At 36.3% G+C, this 14,910-nt stretch overlaps 1 protein-coding gene across 1 annotated transcript in view; it reads left to right on the plus strand.

Annotated features, from left to right (window-relative positions):
• The window catches only part of TPST1 (tyrosylprotein sulfotransferase 1), a 112,707-nt gene that overhangs the window by 44,056 nt on the left and 53,741 nt on the right, over window positions 1-14,910 (plus strand). The window lies entirely within an intron of this gene.

Genomic DNA, 14,910 nt, shown 5'->3' on the forward strand with positions numbered 1-14,910 from the left:
CTGATAGATACTTCTTTTGTTCTTTACAACAAGCTGAAATTTGAGAGCTTAATCTATCATCCATACAGGAAGTTCCTTAGAATCAAATACTTCTAAAGCCATTGCATTTTTTCCTTTCTCATGAAGTGATGACTAGTGTATTCTTACTTAATCTGATAACCTGACTTACATATCTAGAGTGAGGATATAAAAATGGAGATTACTCTCTTTGTACAGTAGTCTGAAAAACTGTTTTTTTTTTCCCCCAGCAAGCCCATTGCTTTTTCTGAGCAGCTTGAGCTCTTTTTGTAAAATAATCTAAACACATTATTTGCATGCTGTCTAAGAAATAAAAAATTCAGAATCCTTTTAAAAAGAGGAGAGTACTGTTAAATTCAGGTAGCATTTCCTTGTGAAGAAAAGTTGGTGAGAACAATTTTATCTCTTATTTTTTTATTTATAAAAATAATATATACCCCCTGTAAAAAAAAAACAAAACAAAACAAAACAGAAAAAGTGGTATACTTCCTTTGTGTAGCCTGCTTGCCCCTATAAAGGAATGTCTTGATTTGTTTCTAATGTGTAGAACTTGTACAGTAAGTATTGATTCTTCTTTTTATTTTCACATTTTTTAATTGTTGTTCAAGTATAGTTGTCTCTGTTTTTCCCTCACCACTCCTCCCTACCCCAGCCATCCCCACTTCCCACCCTTGATCCTACCCCCCTTTGGTTTTGTCCATGTGACCTTTACATACATTCCTGAGAACCTGTCCCCCTTTTCTCCCCATTATCACCTCTTACCTCCCCTCTGGTTGCTGCCAGTTTGTTCTTAATTTCAATGTCTCTGGTTATATTTTGCTTGCTTGTTCCACTTATAGGTGAGATCATATGGTATTTGTCTTTCACTGCCTGACTTATTTCACTTAGCATAATGCTGTCCAGATCTATCCATGCTGTCCCAAAAGGGGAGGAGCTCCTTCTTTCTTTCTGCTGCATAGTATTTCATTGAGTAAATGTACCATAGTTTTTTGATCCACTCATTTACTGATGGGCATTTAGGTTGCTTCCAGTACTTGGCTATATAAATTGTGCTGCTATGAGAATTTTGAAAAGAACAGATACCTTTCTGCACCTAGCTTTCAGTTATTGATTACAGACTCTTAGGTATTATCACTCCAGTGGCTCTATGTTATTGGTATTGATTCAAACAAGTTATGGTTCTAGTTATTGTCATCACAGTTTATTGCTTTTTCCAGATAATAAACCATAACTAGTTTCTAATCACATGTATTCTTAGGTAAACATTTCACTTTGTGTGCTTATGTGTTGACATAGAGATTCTGATGCTAGTTCCTTCTGTTAATATAAAGTAAGTCTATTAGACCCCTCAGTCTTTCCAAGTAGGGACTAAAGAGGTATGATCAAGTTATATGTGGTAAAAATCAGGGAAGGATAATTTTGCATATGTACTTACTATGTTTAAGTCAAACATGAAGACCAAGAAAATTCATAGAAATTTTGAATTAATTGATTCCAGAAGGGAAAGAGACCTTAGATTTCATATATGGTGTGAACATCCAGTGAGCTTCTATGCTTTGTCAAGAAATGACAGAACCATGACTGAAATTTTCAATGCTTATTCCCAAGACATACCACTACATGAGTTTGTAAAAATTAAGGTGTAACAGTGGATTGAGCGTGGGCTGCGAACTGAAGTGTCACAGGTTCGATTCCCAGCCAGGGTACATTCCTGGGTTGCAGGCCGTAACCCCCAGCAACCACGCATTGATGTTTCTCTCTCTCTCTCTCTCTCTCTATCTCCCTCCCTTCTCTCTCTAAAAATAAATAAATAAAATCTTTAAAAAAGATTAAGGTATAACATAGTAAATGTGTAAATATTCAGTGTACAATTTGATGAATGTTTACATCTGTATACATTTGTGTAATCATCCATAGCAAGATACAGAAACATACTAACACCTGGTATGGATGCTAGTGAAAAAGGAGGCTCTTTTACACTCCTTATTCAATACCCTCCTCAACCCAAAAGTAACCACTATTCCAATCTCTGTTGCCAGAGGTGAAATGAAGGTTGTATGTGAAGTTCAAGAACAATCAATCTTGCTTGTTTTTAAACTTCATATGAATGCAATCATAACTATTATTTTGTGCCTAGCTTCTTTTATTTAACATGAGATTCACCTATAATATAGTAAATAGTAATAATTCATTCTTTTTCATTGCTGTGTGTTTTTTTAAACTTAACACAATTTATCCATTGTTCTATTGATGGACATTTGGTGTTTCTAGTTTCTGGATATTATGGGTTAAGTTGCTAAGAATATTTTTGTACATTACTTTTGGTGGATATAAGCATTAATTTCTTTTGGGTATATACCAGTGAGTAGAATCACTGGATAAGATGTCTGTATATCTCTACATCTAGATCTAGATCTGTGTATCTTTAACAGATACTTCCCGTTTTCCAGAATATCTGAATCATTCATGTATGGCTGTACCATTCATGTATGTCTAGACTATACATTAATGTATCCTAGTTATTTCACAGTCTTTGCCAACACTTGGTATTATCAGTCTTTTTAGTGTTAGTGGGGTGTAAGAATTTTTTAAAACTTAGAAACGAAATAAAGTAATAGCACTTCAACTCCTGTTTGAAACAGTCATACCCAGAATTCCAATAAAAAATAGATAAGAGCAGAGCTACTTTGGCTGAGGCAGGTCTAATTTAGACCTTACTGCCTCTTTTAAGATGGAGTTCCTGCTCTCAAATAAGAGTTAATTGGGGAATAAGGCAGAAACATATAAAATTATTCCATTGGTAAGTACCAAGTTCTTACTAATATTCCGTGTTAGTTAGAATCATGACAGTAGGAATTTGCAGCCCTGAGTTGATGATCCTTTGCATTTACCATTCTATAAACATTTTTATTCTGGAAAAATTATTTAAAATAAGTACATTAATACTTATTTTAGTATTATTGAGTACTAAAATACTGAAAATAGTCAGCCTTGAAGGCTTGAAAAGGTTACCAGATGACTCAGGAATGGTCTGTCCAGAAGGTATCCAACCATGTAATATGAAAAATAGGGATATGTATTGAAAAAGATACAAGATACAAAAAACATTGTACATAGGACAATGACACCTCAGTCCCCTTTCAAGTAGGCACCTTGGGACTTCACACAGTTTGGCCAATCTCCATTAGCTGCCCCATCATATTTGCCTGAATCTCATTGAGGGTCTGAAATCTCTAACCTCTCAAAGGTAATTTTAGTTTTAGAAAAAGCCAGAAGTCACAGGATGCCAAATCTTGGCTGTAGTGGGGTGGGGGTGCTGCATCACCTGGTGATTTGATGTTCTGCCATAAAACTCTGCACCAGAGTGATGTCCTGATGAAGCTGCCAATCACCAGTGGCTCATAGCTGTAGCCTTTTGAATCACCTGAATAGTTTTCATGAAGGAACATTCAAGTTTCACACAAAATTTGATGCAGATTCGTTGCTCTCCTCACTCAGTCAGTTTGAATGTGAGGGCTACACAGTACACATGCTCACTCAGTGGCATCTACCACTCCCACTGACTAGTACAGTGAAGTCATCATTGTTCATTCATGTGCATTCCAGTCCACTCTCCTTGGCTGCCAGGTTACATCAATGTCATGCGAACCATCTCATTATATTAACATTGGCTGGACTTTTTCTGGACAGACCTTGTATATGCAGAAGTTGTTGAAGACAACAACAATGAGGGTCTTCACAGTTCTACCTGCATTAACTTGTTAAGTATGAAACTTAAGCTTTTCTTGTGAATTTCCAGTTATGTTCAGTTTGGTTGGCACCTCTTACTTTCCTGGTCAGTTCCAGTTACAGAATAGTAGGAGGCACAGGATAATCACCTATGAGCATGTAAATTCTATGAAAGAATTTTGTAGAAAAAACATACTTTCATTCTGGGGTGGTCCAGAAAGTCTTCCTTACAGACTAGTGTATATAAGCCAGACTTTTTAAAAACTGAAAATTGAAGCAAAGAATTTAATGAGTGGAAAAAGGAATGAAAACAGATAGCTTAAGCTAGCTAATAATTTAGTTTTAGTTCTACACTTAGGTACAACAATGGAATTTTAAATATACTATTTATCCTTCATGTTTTTAGGTAGTTATTTCAAGTCCAGTAGTAGCTCTAGTTTTTCCAGTGACTGGCCTTATAACTTTGATATTTTGAATATCATGTTCTGTTTTAATAAATTATTCAACCATTCTGTTCAACTTTACATTAAACTGAGTCATAGTCTTAAATATAATGGCTTCAAAAATTGATACAGAACTCACTAATCTAATTCTTCCAAACTAAGAGAGATTAGGGAAAAAATCAAGGCATTTAAAAATGTGTTTTTTGCCTTTATCTTCCAAGATATGTTTGTGTAGAGGGCTTCCAGTCAAGATGGAGGTTTAGGTAGACAGGCTTCATCTCCTTGCACAACCACAAAAAGAATTACAACTAAATCTCAAAACAAATAACATCCAGAACTGTCAGAAAATCAAACTATATGGATGTCTGACAACCAAGGCTTTAAAGAAGTCACATTCATCCAGACAGGTGCCTTTTACAGGGAGTCAAAGCAGCTCTACCTAATACACGGGAACAAACACAGGGAGGCTGCCAAGTTGAGGAAACAAAGAAATATGGCCCAAATGAAAGAAAAGAACAAAACACCAGAAAAAAAGTAAACAAAACAAGATAGCCAACCTATCATAGGCAGAGTTCAAAATACTGGTGTCAGGATGCTCCAAAAACTCATTGAGTATGGCAACATTGTCATGTTTTTCCCATTTTTGTTTGTTTAGTTTGCTTGTTGATGACTTTACATAAATGGCATCACAGTCTGTGTTTTTTTCTGTCAGTTGTCTTTTTCCCTTCCTTTTTCTCTTTTGCTTAACATTAGCTTGAGATTTGCCTATTTTGAAGTATATAGCTATCATTAATTTGTTTTTATTGCCACTATATTATAGGTATAATATAGCTTATTTATATATTTATACTGTTGCTGAACATTTGAGCTGTTTTTGGTTTGGGGCTATGCGCATTTTTTAAGGTGTTCTCTTTAAGGGTTTCTCTAAGATATGCACTTAGGAATATAATTGCTGGATCGTAGGAAATGTACATATTGAACTTCACTGGGTAATGCCAAATTGTTTTCCAAAATGTTTGCAGTAGTGTGTACTGCTACCATCAGAGTATAAAACTTATATAAGGATCCATATTTTTACCACTAGGCTTTTCTTTTTTTCACTGTTAATATTTGATGTTACTTTCAGTTACATATATAAATATATACATTTTTAAACTTTATGTAAATCAGCATCATATATTTAGATAATAAAAATTGGGATCATTTAGTGTACAGAATTATAATGCATTTTATAACCTTCTTAATTTAATTATATACTATGGCCTGGCTTTTTAATTTTTCTAATTGGGTAAAAGTAAATGATAGCTCATGATTTTAATTTTTAATTACCTGATTAATGAGCTTGAATACTATATATTTTCACTGGCCATTTGTGGACTCTTATGTGAAGTCTTGTTCATGACTTTTGCCCATTTTTCTGACTGCTAAGGTTTGTCTTTCTTTTAGCAGCATTTATCTGATATATATGTTATAAATTGCTTATCTCATTAACTTGTCTTTTAACTTTACAATCTCTTTGATGAATCTAAATTTTTCCTTTTTATTAAATTTATTGGGGTGACACTGGTTAACAAAACAATACAGGTTTTAGATGCACAATTCCATGATATAACATCTGTACACTGTATTGTGTATTTGTCACCCCAAGTCAAGACTCTCCATCACCATTTACCGCCCCCCATAACTTCCCCCACACCTCCCCTTTCCCTGGAAAATCATCACACAGTTGTTCATGTCCATGAGTTTTCTCTCTTTTTTTCTTTTGCTTAATCCCTTTACCCCACACAGAGCAAGCACCCCCCGCATAGCTGTCTATGTATGGATCTGTCTCTGCTCTCTGCTCTCTGTCTATGTATGGATCTGTCTCTGTTTCACTTGTTAGTTCCTTTTGTTCTTTAGATTCCATGTATGAGTGAAATCATATGTTGCTTGTCTTTCTCTGTTTGGCTTCTTTCACTTAGCATAATGCTCTCTAGGTCCATCCATGCTATCACAAAGGGTAAGATTTCCCCTTTTTTTTTTATGGCTGAGTAGTATTGATGAATAGAAGATTTAAACTTGTTGCATTTATCACTCTTCCATTATGGTTTTTGTGTTTTGTAAAGAAATTCTTTCTTATTCTAAGGTCATAAAAATAGTCTCATATATTTTTCCAAAAATTAAAAAAAATTCCATTCACATTAATCAATCCAAAATTTATTAATCAGTGTGGAACTTATTTTTAAAAGTGAGATACATATTCATTTTCTATTTTTTTTCCTTATAGACAGCCAATTTCCCAGAACTATTTGTAGTTGCTTTTTTCTTAGTAATGTTTAGTACCAGCTAGGTTAAATATTAAATATCCATATATGCATTATTCTACTAGTGAGATCTCTCTCTTCAATTTTACTCTATTTGGGGGGGTTCATAGTTGGAAATGCTTTTGTTTTATTTTTTAAAGATATTTTATTGATTATGCTATTCCAATTGTCCTATTCCCCCCCTCCCCTTTATTCCTCTCTGCCCTGCACCCCCTCCTCCCACCAGCATTCCCTTACCTTAGTTCATGTCCATGGATCATACATGTAAGTTCTTTGGCCTATATATTTCTTAAAATATTCTTAACCTCCCCCCTGTCTATTTGGTGCCAACCATTTATGCTTCTTATTCCCTGTACCTTTTCCCCCAGTCTTCCCTGCTGATAACTCTCTATGTGATCTCCATTTCATGATTCTGTTCCCATTCTGGTTGTTTGCTTAGTTCATTTTTGTTTTTTGTTTCTTTTAGGTTCAACTGTTGATAGTTGTGAATTTGTTGTCATTTTAATATTCATATTTTTATCTTCTTTTTCTTAGATAAGTCCCTTTAATATTTCATACAATAAGGGTTTAGTGATGAACTCCTTTAACTTGACCTTATCTGAGAAGCACTTTATCTGCCCTTTCATTCTAAATGATAGCTTTGCTGGATAGAGTAATCTTGGAAATAGGTCCTTGCCTTTCATGACTTTGAATACTTCTTTCCAGCCCTTTCTTGCCTGTAAGATTTCTTTTGAGAAATTAGCTGATAGTCTTATGGGAACTCCTTTGTAGGTAATTGTCTCCTTTTCTCTTGCTGTTTTTAAGACTCCCTCCTTATCTTTGGTCTTGGGTAATGTAATTATGATGTGCCTTGGTGTGTGCTTCCTTGGGTCCAGCTTCTTTGGGACTCTCTGAGCTTCCTGGACTTCCTGGAAGTCTATTTCCTTCACCAGATTGAGAAAGTTCTCCTTCATTGTGTTTTCAATTTCTTTCTATTCCTCTTCTCCTTCTGACACCCCTTGATTTGGATGTTGGAACACTTAAAAAAGTTGTCCCAGAGGTTCCTAAGCCTCTCTTCATTTTTTTAAATTCTTGTCTCTTTATTCTGTTCTGGTTGAATGTTTATTTCTTCCTTCTGGTCCAAATCGTTGAGTCCCAGTTTCCTTCCCATCACTGTTGGCTCCCTGTACATTTTCCTTTATTTCACTTTTCATAGCCTTCACTTTTTCCTCTATTTTGTGACCATACTCAACCATTTCTGTGAGCATCCCGATAACCAGTGTTTTGAACTCTGCATCTGATACATTGGCTATCTGCATCTGATACACTGCAAAATGTCTTCATTGCTTAGTTGTACTTTTTCTGGAGCTTTACTCTGTTCTTTCATTTGGGCCATTTTTTTTTTGTCTCAGAAGAGTCTTAGGGGTGGAGCCTTAGGTATTGGCCAGAGCAGGGCAACCCACTTTGCTGCTTTGTGGTGTTGTATGTGGGGGAGGAGCCCAAAAGTGAACAATGCTGCTTGCTCAGCACTCGGCCAACTTTCAGTCATTTCCCCCACTATCCATAAGCAAATTGGGCTCTTCTGGTGCTGATTCCCAGGTGGGTGGGTTTGTGTATGTTCTAGGACCCTGTGGTTCTCTCCAATGAACTCTCCTTTGAGGCTGGGAGTTTGTTCCGCTTCCACAACCCCCACAGATTTTTACTGCCAGAAGTTTTGAGGCTTTATTTCTCCACGCTGGAACCCCAGGTTGCATGGTCTGTCTCGCTCCCCAGTTTTTCCTCCCAGTTTATCTGCATGCAAATGTGGGACCACCCGTCTGCCAGATGCCACCTTGCTGTGAGTCCTCCCCACCCCAGCTGTCCATCTTCACCCCTCCTACCAATCTGGATGAATAATACTTTAACTCCTTGGTTTTCGAACTTCCATACAGTTAAATTTTCTGGCAGTTCTGGTTGTTTTTTGTTTTTAAATTTGTTGTTGTCCTTTTCTTGGTGGTGCAAGGAGGCACAGCGTATCTACCTACTCCTTTATCCTGGTCAGAAGTCCAATTTTATTCTATTTTAATTATTACCATAGTTTTGCAAAACATCTTCATATCTTATAGAACACTGCTTAGTTCTTCCTTAGGATGTCTTGGTCCATTTTAGCCCTTTCTTCCTCCATATAAATCATACTTAAAGGTAATTTTGAGAATGATAGCCATCATTATGATATTGTCTTCCTACCAGTAACTTAGTATGTTTCTCCATTTATTTAGTTATTCAGTATTTTTATATTATATAATGTTGTTTAGAAAATAAATATTTCTGTTGATTAATTATTAAGTACCTTCTTATTGTTGTTAATGTAAATAATATATGTGTTGTTTTTAAATTTTGTTAGTCATTCTTATATAGAAATGCAGATGACTTTTGTATGCTTATATCTTACAGTTTTCCTAAGGTATTATGGTTTTGCCAAAGCTAGGACTTCTAATAATAACAAGCAACCTTGTTTCAAAGCAATGGGGGTCAATTTGCTCCCTGGGAGACATTTGGCAATGTCTGGAAATTTTGGTTGTCCCCCACAACGGTGGGGTGGTAGCACTACTGGCATCTAATGGGTAGAGGCCGGGGATTCTGCTGAACATTCTACAATGCACAGGACAACCCCCACAAAAAAATTTATTCAGACCAGAGTGTCAGTAGTGCTAAGGTTGAAAAAACTAAAAATAAGTTTTTTCTTAAATTGTAAAAAATTTCAAATACAAAAATTATAATGGCATACAAAACCCCAATATATGACCACATACAATTATTACTGTAGGCTGACATTGATTGATTTAACTCTCTCTTTCCTCCCATTTCTGAATTATTTTAGAGAAAATCCAAGATATATCATTCATCTTGTTTTTAAAAATTAATGAATGATTTATTTTATTCAAGTAGACATCAAAGGTCTTAAATCAGGCAGTTATTTAAAAATAAAAACAACATTCTGATTGTAATTCACCTAAAGCTTTTTTCCCCAATAAAGTATTTTATGTTATTAGTTCCTGTGAAGACATATTCAGTGAGTAAAATGGTTAAGATTTTGGTTTCTTAGTCAAATTTTCCTGGTATTGTCACTGGTGAAGTGGCTCTTGCTCCACCCACAAAGATAGAAATTGAGAGAGGAGGCGAGCCCTGGCTGGGTGGCCCAGTTGGTTAGAGTGTCATCCTTACATCTCGCTCACATCAATGTTTCTCTATCTCTCCCCCCTTCAAAATCTATGGAACATACTCTCGGGTGAGAATTAAAGAAAAAGAGAGGAGGTGAAGCCAATTTAGAAGGAGAGGTTTACTGAAAACAAGATGGAGGGAAAGGAAAAAGGGAGCGAGCTTGATCAGTCAAGGGAGTGCACACTAAGAAGGAGAGTATGACTCCCTGAACTGCTGCCAGAGTCTGCCTTCTGTTTCTTCATGCTTTCCAGGTTCTGTGTGGGCTGGCATGCCCAGGTGTAGAGCAGAGCTCTTTGGGATGTGCCTAAAAAGAAACTTTAAACTTACCTTGGAGAAGCTTTAAAAAATAACTGAAGAGCACTCCCCTCCATTTAAGAGAGGCTCTGCCTGTCTCAGTTTAAATCCCAGCTCTGCCACTTACAAGCAGTGTGAACCTACACAAGTTACTTTATTTCTATGAGTCTTGGTTTATTTCTCATTTAAAAAGTTGCATCTAAGAGGGAAAATCTAGAGGTATTCTTATAAAGGCTACAGATGAACAGTCAGATAAAGAAGTACAATGGATGGGTCCAGAAGGGTCCCAAGAGAGACAGCTCTGGCCTCGTGAAACTGGGGTGCCCCAGACACCCAGCATGTGGATATGTTCATCACAGGAGCTCCTTAAAGTGTAGTGACCTAAAACAGCAAACATTTATTATATCATAGTTTCTATGGGTCAGGATAGAAATCACAAGGGGAAAAACATTAGATATTCTTTGATTAAGTGCCAGTCAGATAGGGGAGTGTAAACTAGTACAGCCACTTGGGAAAAGTACTAGTTATAGTTACTTGGCAAAACTTATGCCTACCTTATGACAAGTCAGATATTCTCCTGGGTATACAGGCAACAGAAAAAAGTTGTGTGCATAAGAAAATTATACCAAAAGACTTATCCAAAAATATTTATAGCAGCACTATTTATAATAATAGCCAAAAGCTGGAAACAAATCCAAGTGCCCATCAACAAGGAAATGGAAAATGTGGTCTATTCATACAGTGAGTTACTACTCAGCAATAAAAAAGGAACAAACTTCTGGGACTGTTCTCTGTCTTCTTCTGGGTGGTAGTTACATGGGTGTATAAATAAAACTTTGAGTTAAACACTTAAAAAAGTTCCTGTTCATGAAGTTCTGTGTGTATTCCATAATATGAAAGAAAGGTTAAGATCTTGAAGGAATATGTATCTTTATTTCTCTGTCAGTGTTGTTCAAATCAGGCATAAATAATGCCATGTAATTAAAATCATTGTGGAAGGAAGTTCAACCACAGTTGTGTTGTTTGTAACTGCTAAAAACCTTAATTAAGATATAATATGTTAAAGCTATTTACTTTTGAAAAAAAAAACATAAAGCCAGACCTAATGATGAATGTGCTGATTACAGTATTTGATTTTAGGTAATATTTTAATATTTCATCATAAATGTTATTTTGAAGTCCAGATTAAATAAGGGCAATTATTAGCAACATTTGACCATATATGGGGTTATCTCATGCTGGAGATGAAGGCAGAATGAGCAAGTAAGGGCACTTGTGAGAAATTGAATGCCAGTGTTTTTACAACTACTTGTAGGCCATAAAAAAGAAATGAAATCTGTTCCTTGCAAAGAATGCAAGGCTGGCCAAACACCAAAATGTTGCTACACAGAGAAAATAAAACAAGCAGAGACAAAACCACAATAGAGCTGCTTTCATCCCAGAATGTTTAAGGGACTGAAGAATAAGGACTGAGACGTGACCAGGGCACAGGGGAGAGGAAGGTTAATCATGGGAGGAGAGAGATTTTTTTTCTTGACCTTGTACTACTAACTATTAAAGTTAGAATTAGAAACAGATTTCTCCTGCTTATTCATTTATTCAGCAAATATTTCCTGAACTTCTGCTAGGTGCTTAGCACCATTGTAGGCACTTGTGATACAGTAGTGAACAAGAGACAAAAATTCCTGTTTTTGTCAAACAAATACTGGAGATAGGAGAGGGGCAGGAATGTACACACACATTTTATATGTTGCAGTGAGTTTACATTAACTGGCTACTTTTCTTGTTTATTGTTCTTGGTATTTGGTATGATGAGATATCATAGGGTCAGGTCAAATCAGGAATCAGTAATTTCTTCAACATGGCTTAGTTTCTCTTAGAGAAGTATGGTATTTCAGGACCACTGGGTCAGGCTATCCCAGTCCTTTTTCAGTGCCCCCTAATTATTTTAGATGTCTGCAGCTCAGCTTTTAGTACAGGGATTGGCAAACTGTGACTCACCACCTGTTTCTGTATGGCCTATGAGCTAAGAATGGTTTCTACAAAATTTTTAAATGTTGTAAAAGTAAGAAGGATGTGCAACAGAGACTGGCTTGAAAGACACAAGATACTTACTGTCTAGTCTTTCACAGAAAGTTTGCTGGCCTGCATGCTAGTAGATTCTTCAGAACATGTCTGTGGAAACAATATTCCCTGATTTCTTAATTTTGATAATATCTCTGTGCCCTTTGTACCTCAAAGTTAGTTTTGCTGGATATAATTTTTTGGCTCAGTTTTCCTCTATATGTATATTAAATAGATTGCTCCATTTTCTTTTGGCAAAAACTATTGATGTTGAAAAGTCTGATATCTAATTTTGATTCTTTTTTAAAATTTCTTCTTTTATTTTTCTCCTATAAAGCACTTGCCACTTTTGCCTAGATGCTCAAAGGATTTTTTTCCCTTGAAAGTCCCATAATTTTAACAGAATATGTCAATGTTGGTCACTATAAAGCACACATTCTGAGGGGGACTGTGCACTCTGTTAACATATACCAAATTGTTTTTAAAGAATGTTTTCTTTTAATTTGGTTTTCAGTATCTCCTCTGTTACCTAACTTTCATTTTTATCCTTCTTCAGAGACTCTTATTGTTCATATGCTGGGTTTGTTTTGTTTTGTTTTGTTTTTGTTTTGTTTTTATTTTGGCTTTAATATTTGGTCACTTTGACTGGAATTCATTTTATCTCTTAATTTCCTTTTTATTTTAAAATGTTTCTTCTATTTCCAATTACTTTAAATCAGAAAATTATACTCCATTTTTAAGAGTATCTGTTGTATTTATTAACTCTTTTCTTTCTTCCAAGTTAGTCTTCATTTCTGAAATGATTTTTTTCTTTTGTTTCTGATTTTTTCCTGAGTTCTGTTATTTCATTTCTGAGTTTTTGTAATTATGATTTACAAGGTCTGTCCAGACAAAGTCCAGCCATTGTTAATATAACGAGAATGGTTTGCACAACACCGGTTTAACCTGGTAGCCAAGAAGAGTGGACTGTAATGCACATATGTGAACAAGGATGACTTCACTGTACTAGTCAGTGAGGGTGGTAGATGCCATTGAGTGAGCATGTGTACTTTGTGGCAGTTACATTCAAGATGACTGAGTGAGCAGAGCAACAAATCTGCATCAAATTTTGCATTGAGTTTGAACATTCCTCTATGGAAACTATTCAGATGATTCAGAAGGTCACAGCTGTGGGCAACTGGTGATTGGCAGCTTCATCACGACAATGTGCCCACTCATGCATCACATCTCATGCAGTTTTTTTGGCAAAACATCAAATCACCCAGGTGACTCAGCCCTCTTACAGCCAAGGTGTGGTGTCCTGTGACTTCTGGCTTTTCCCAAAACTAGAATCACTTTTGAAAGGTTAGAGATTTCAGACCATTGATGAGATTCAGAAAAATATAGGACAAGGCACCTGATCACCATTGGGAGAACTGTGTGAGGTCACAAGGTGCCTACTTGGAAGGGGATTGAGGCATCATTGTCCTATGTACAATGTTTCTTGTATCTTGTATCTTCTTGAATAATGTCTCTTTTTCATAGTATGTGGCTGGACACCTTCTGGACAGACTTTGTATGTTCTTTTATGTCTTGTATCATTTTCTTAATATCTTTTAGCTTGTTTTAAAGTAATAAGTTACTATTTTAATATGTTTTGTGGGCATATCTTTCTGGCTGCTTTCCTTATCCCTAGGGAGTTGCTTATTTTTTTGCTTTTTTTTTTTCCAAATTGTAGAATAGAAGTTTCAGGGTGTGCAAAGGCATCTGCAGGCCTGTGGGGACACTGCTGACTGGTGTCAGAGTGAGACCAGTGTTAAGCAGGAGCCAGGTCATCAAGGGTCTCCATGGTCCTCCTTGGAATTTGGGTTTGTCCCCGAAAGCAGGAGGGAGCCTTTCTTTTCAATGGAGTGACTTGGCTCAGAGTTTTATTTTAGGCGGGTCACAGTGGACAACTGATAATGCGCTCAGGGACTCTTTTTTCCCTCATAATGACTTTGTATGAGTTTTGACCTTGTACTTTTCCTTGCTTATTTGTGCATGAAAGTAGTTTTCTTGAACTTTCAGAAGGAGGAATGGTTCAAGATATCTTTATTAATTTCACAGATCTTCCTTTTCTGTTTTCTTTTTCATAAAGTATTAAATAATGGTGGTTTGCTTTCTGAAATTTTCTGGCTCTGTCACCTCCCTCAATTGTACTGGCACCTCCTCCTTTGTCTCTGTCACTATTCTGATTCTACTTCAAGAAGTTTCTACTAAATATGATGCCCTGTCTTGGAAAGGAGCTTTGATGGGCTGGTTTCAGGGGTTCATGTTTACCAGCCTTCTCTGACCCCTTTCAGACTTTACCCAGGGCCCCTTGAACACATCTTTTGGTTTGGTTGAAACCCATCCCAGTTTCAACTGATGTTCTCAAATAGGTCTGCTGTGATTTTTACAGTACATCTGTCTTTCAGAAGCCCTGTCACTTCCTTCTTCTTCCACACAAACATCCGTTCTATGCAGGTATCATGGTTATGTTGGTTGTCTGCCTCTTGAACTTTGGGGTTTGTGGGGCTACTTTGTCACCTACCTTTGTATTAAATGTAATTATTAGTTTTGCTCTCTGGTTTTTTTATTCTCAAGGAATGATTTGGTGAGATTCCTTCTCATTTTCAGAACTTGAACTTGAAACTCCTGGGAGGTGTTGCAGGATTTTGAGCAGAGGAGTGACATGATGTGACTTGTGTTTTTAAAGGCTTTGCCTGGCTTATGTACTGAGAGTAGACCACAGGATGTAAAGAAAGAAGCAGGGAGGCTATTCGAATAATATTGTAGAAATCCAGGTAAGAGATAATGTTGGCTTGGACCAGGGGAATGGCAGTGGAGTTAATGAGAAGTGATAATATTCAGATATATTT

The sequence above is a fragment of the Phyllostomus hastatus genome, unplaced genomic scaffold, assembly GCF_019186645.2.
Source record: "Phyllostomus hastatus isolate PE091 unplaced genomic scaffold, TTU_PhHast_1.1 phas_scaffold_385, whole genome shotgun sequence".
Classification (NCBI taxonomy): Eukaryota; Metazoa; Chordata; class Mammalia; order Chiroptera; family Phyllostomidae; genus Phyllostomus; species Phyllostomus hastatus.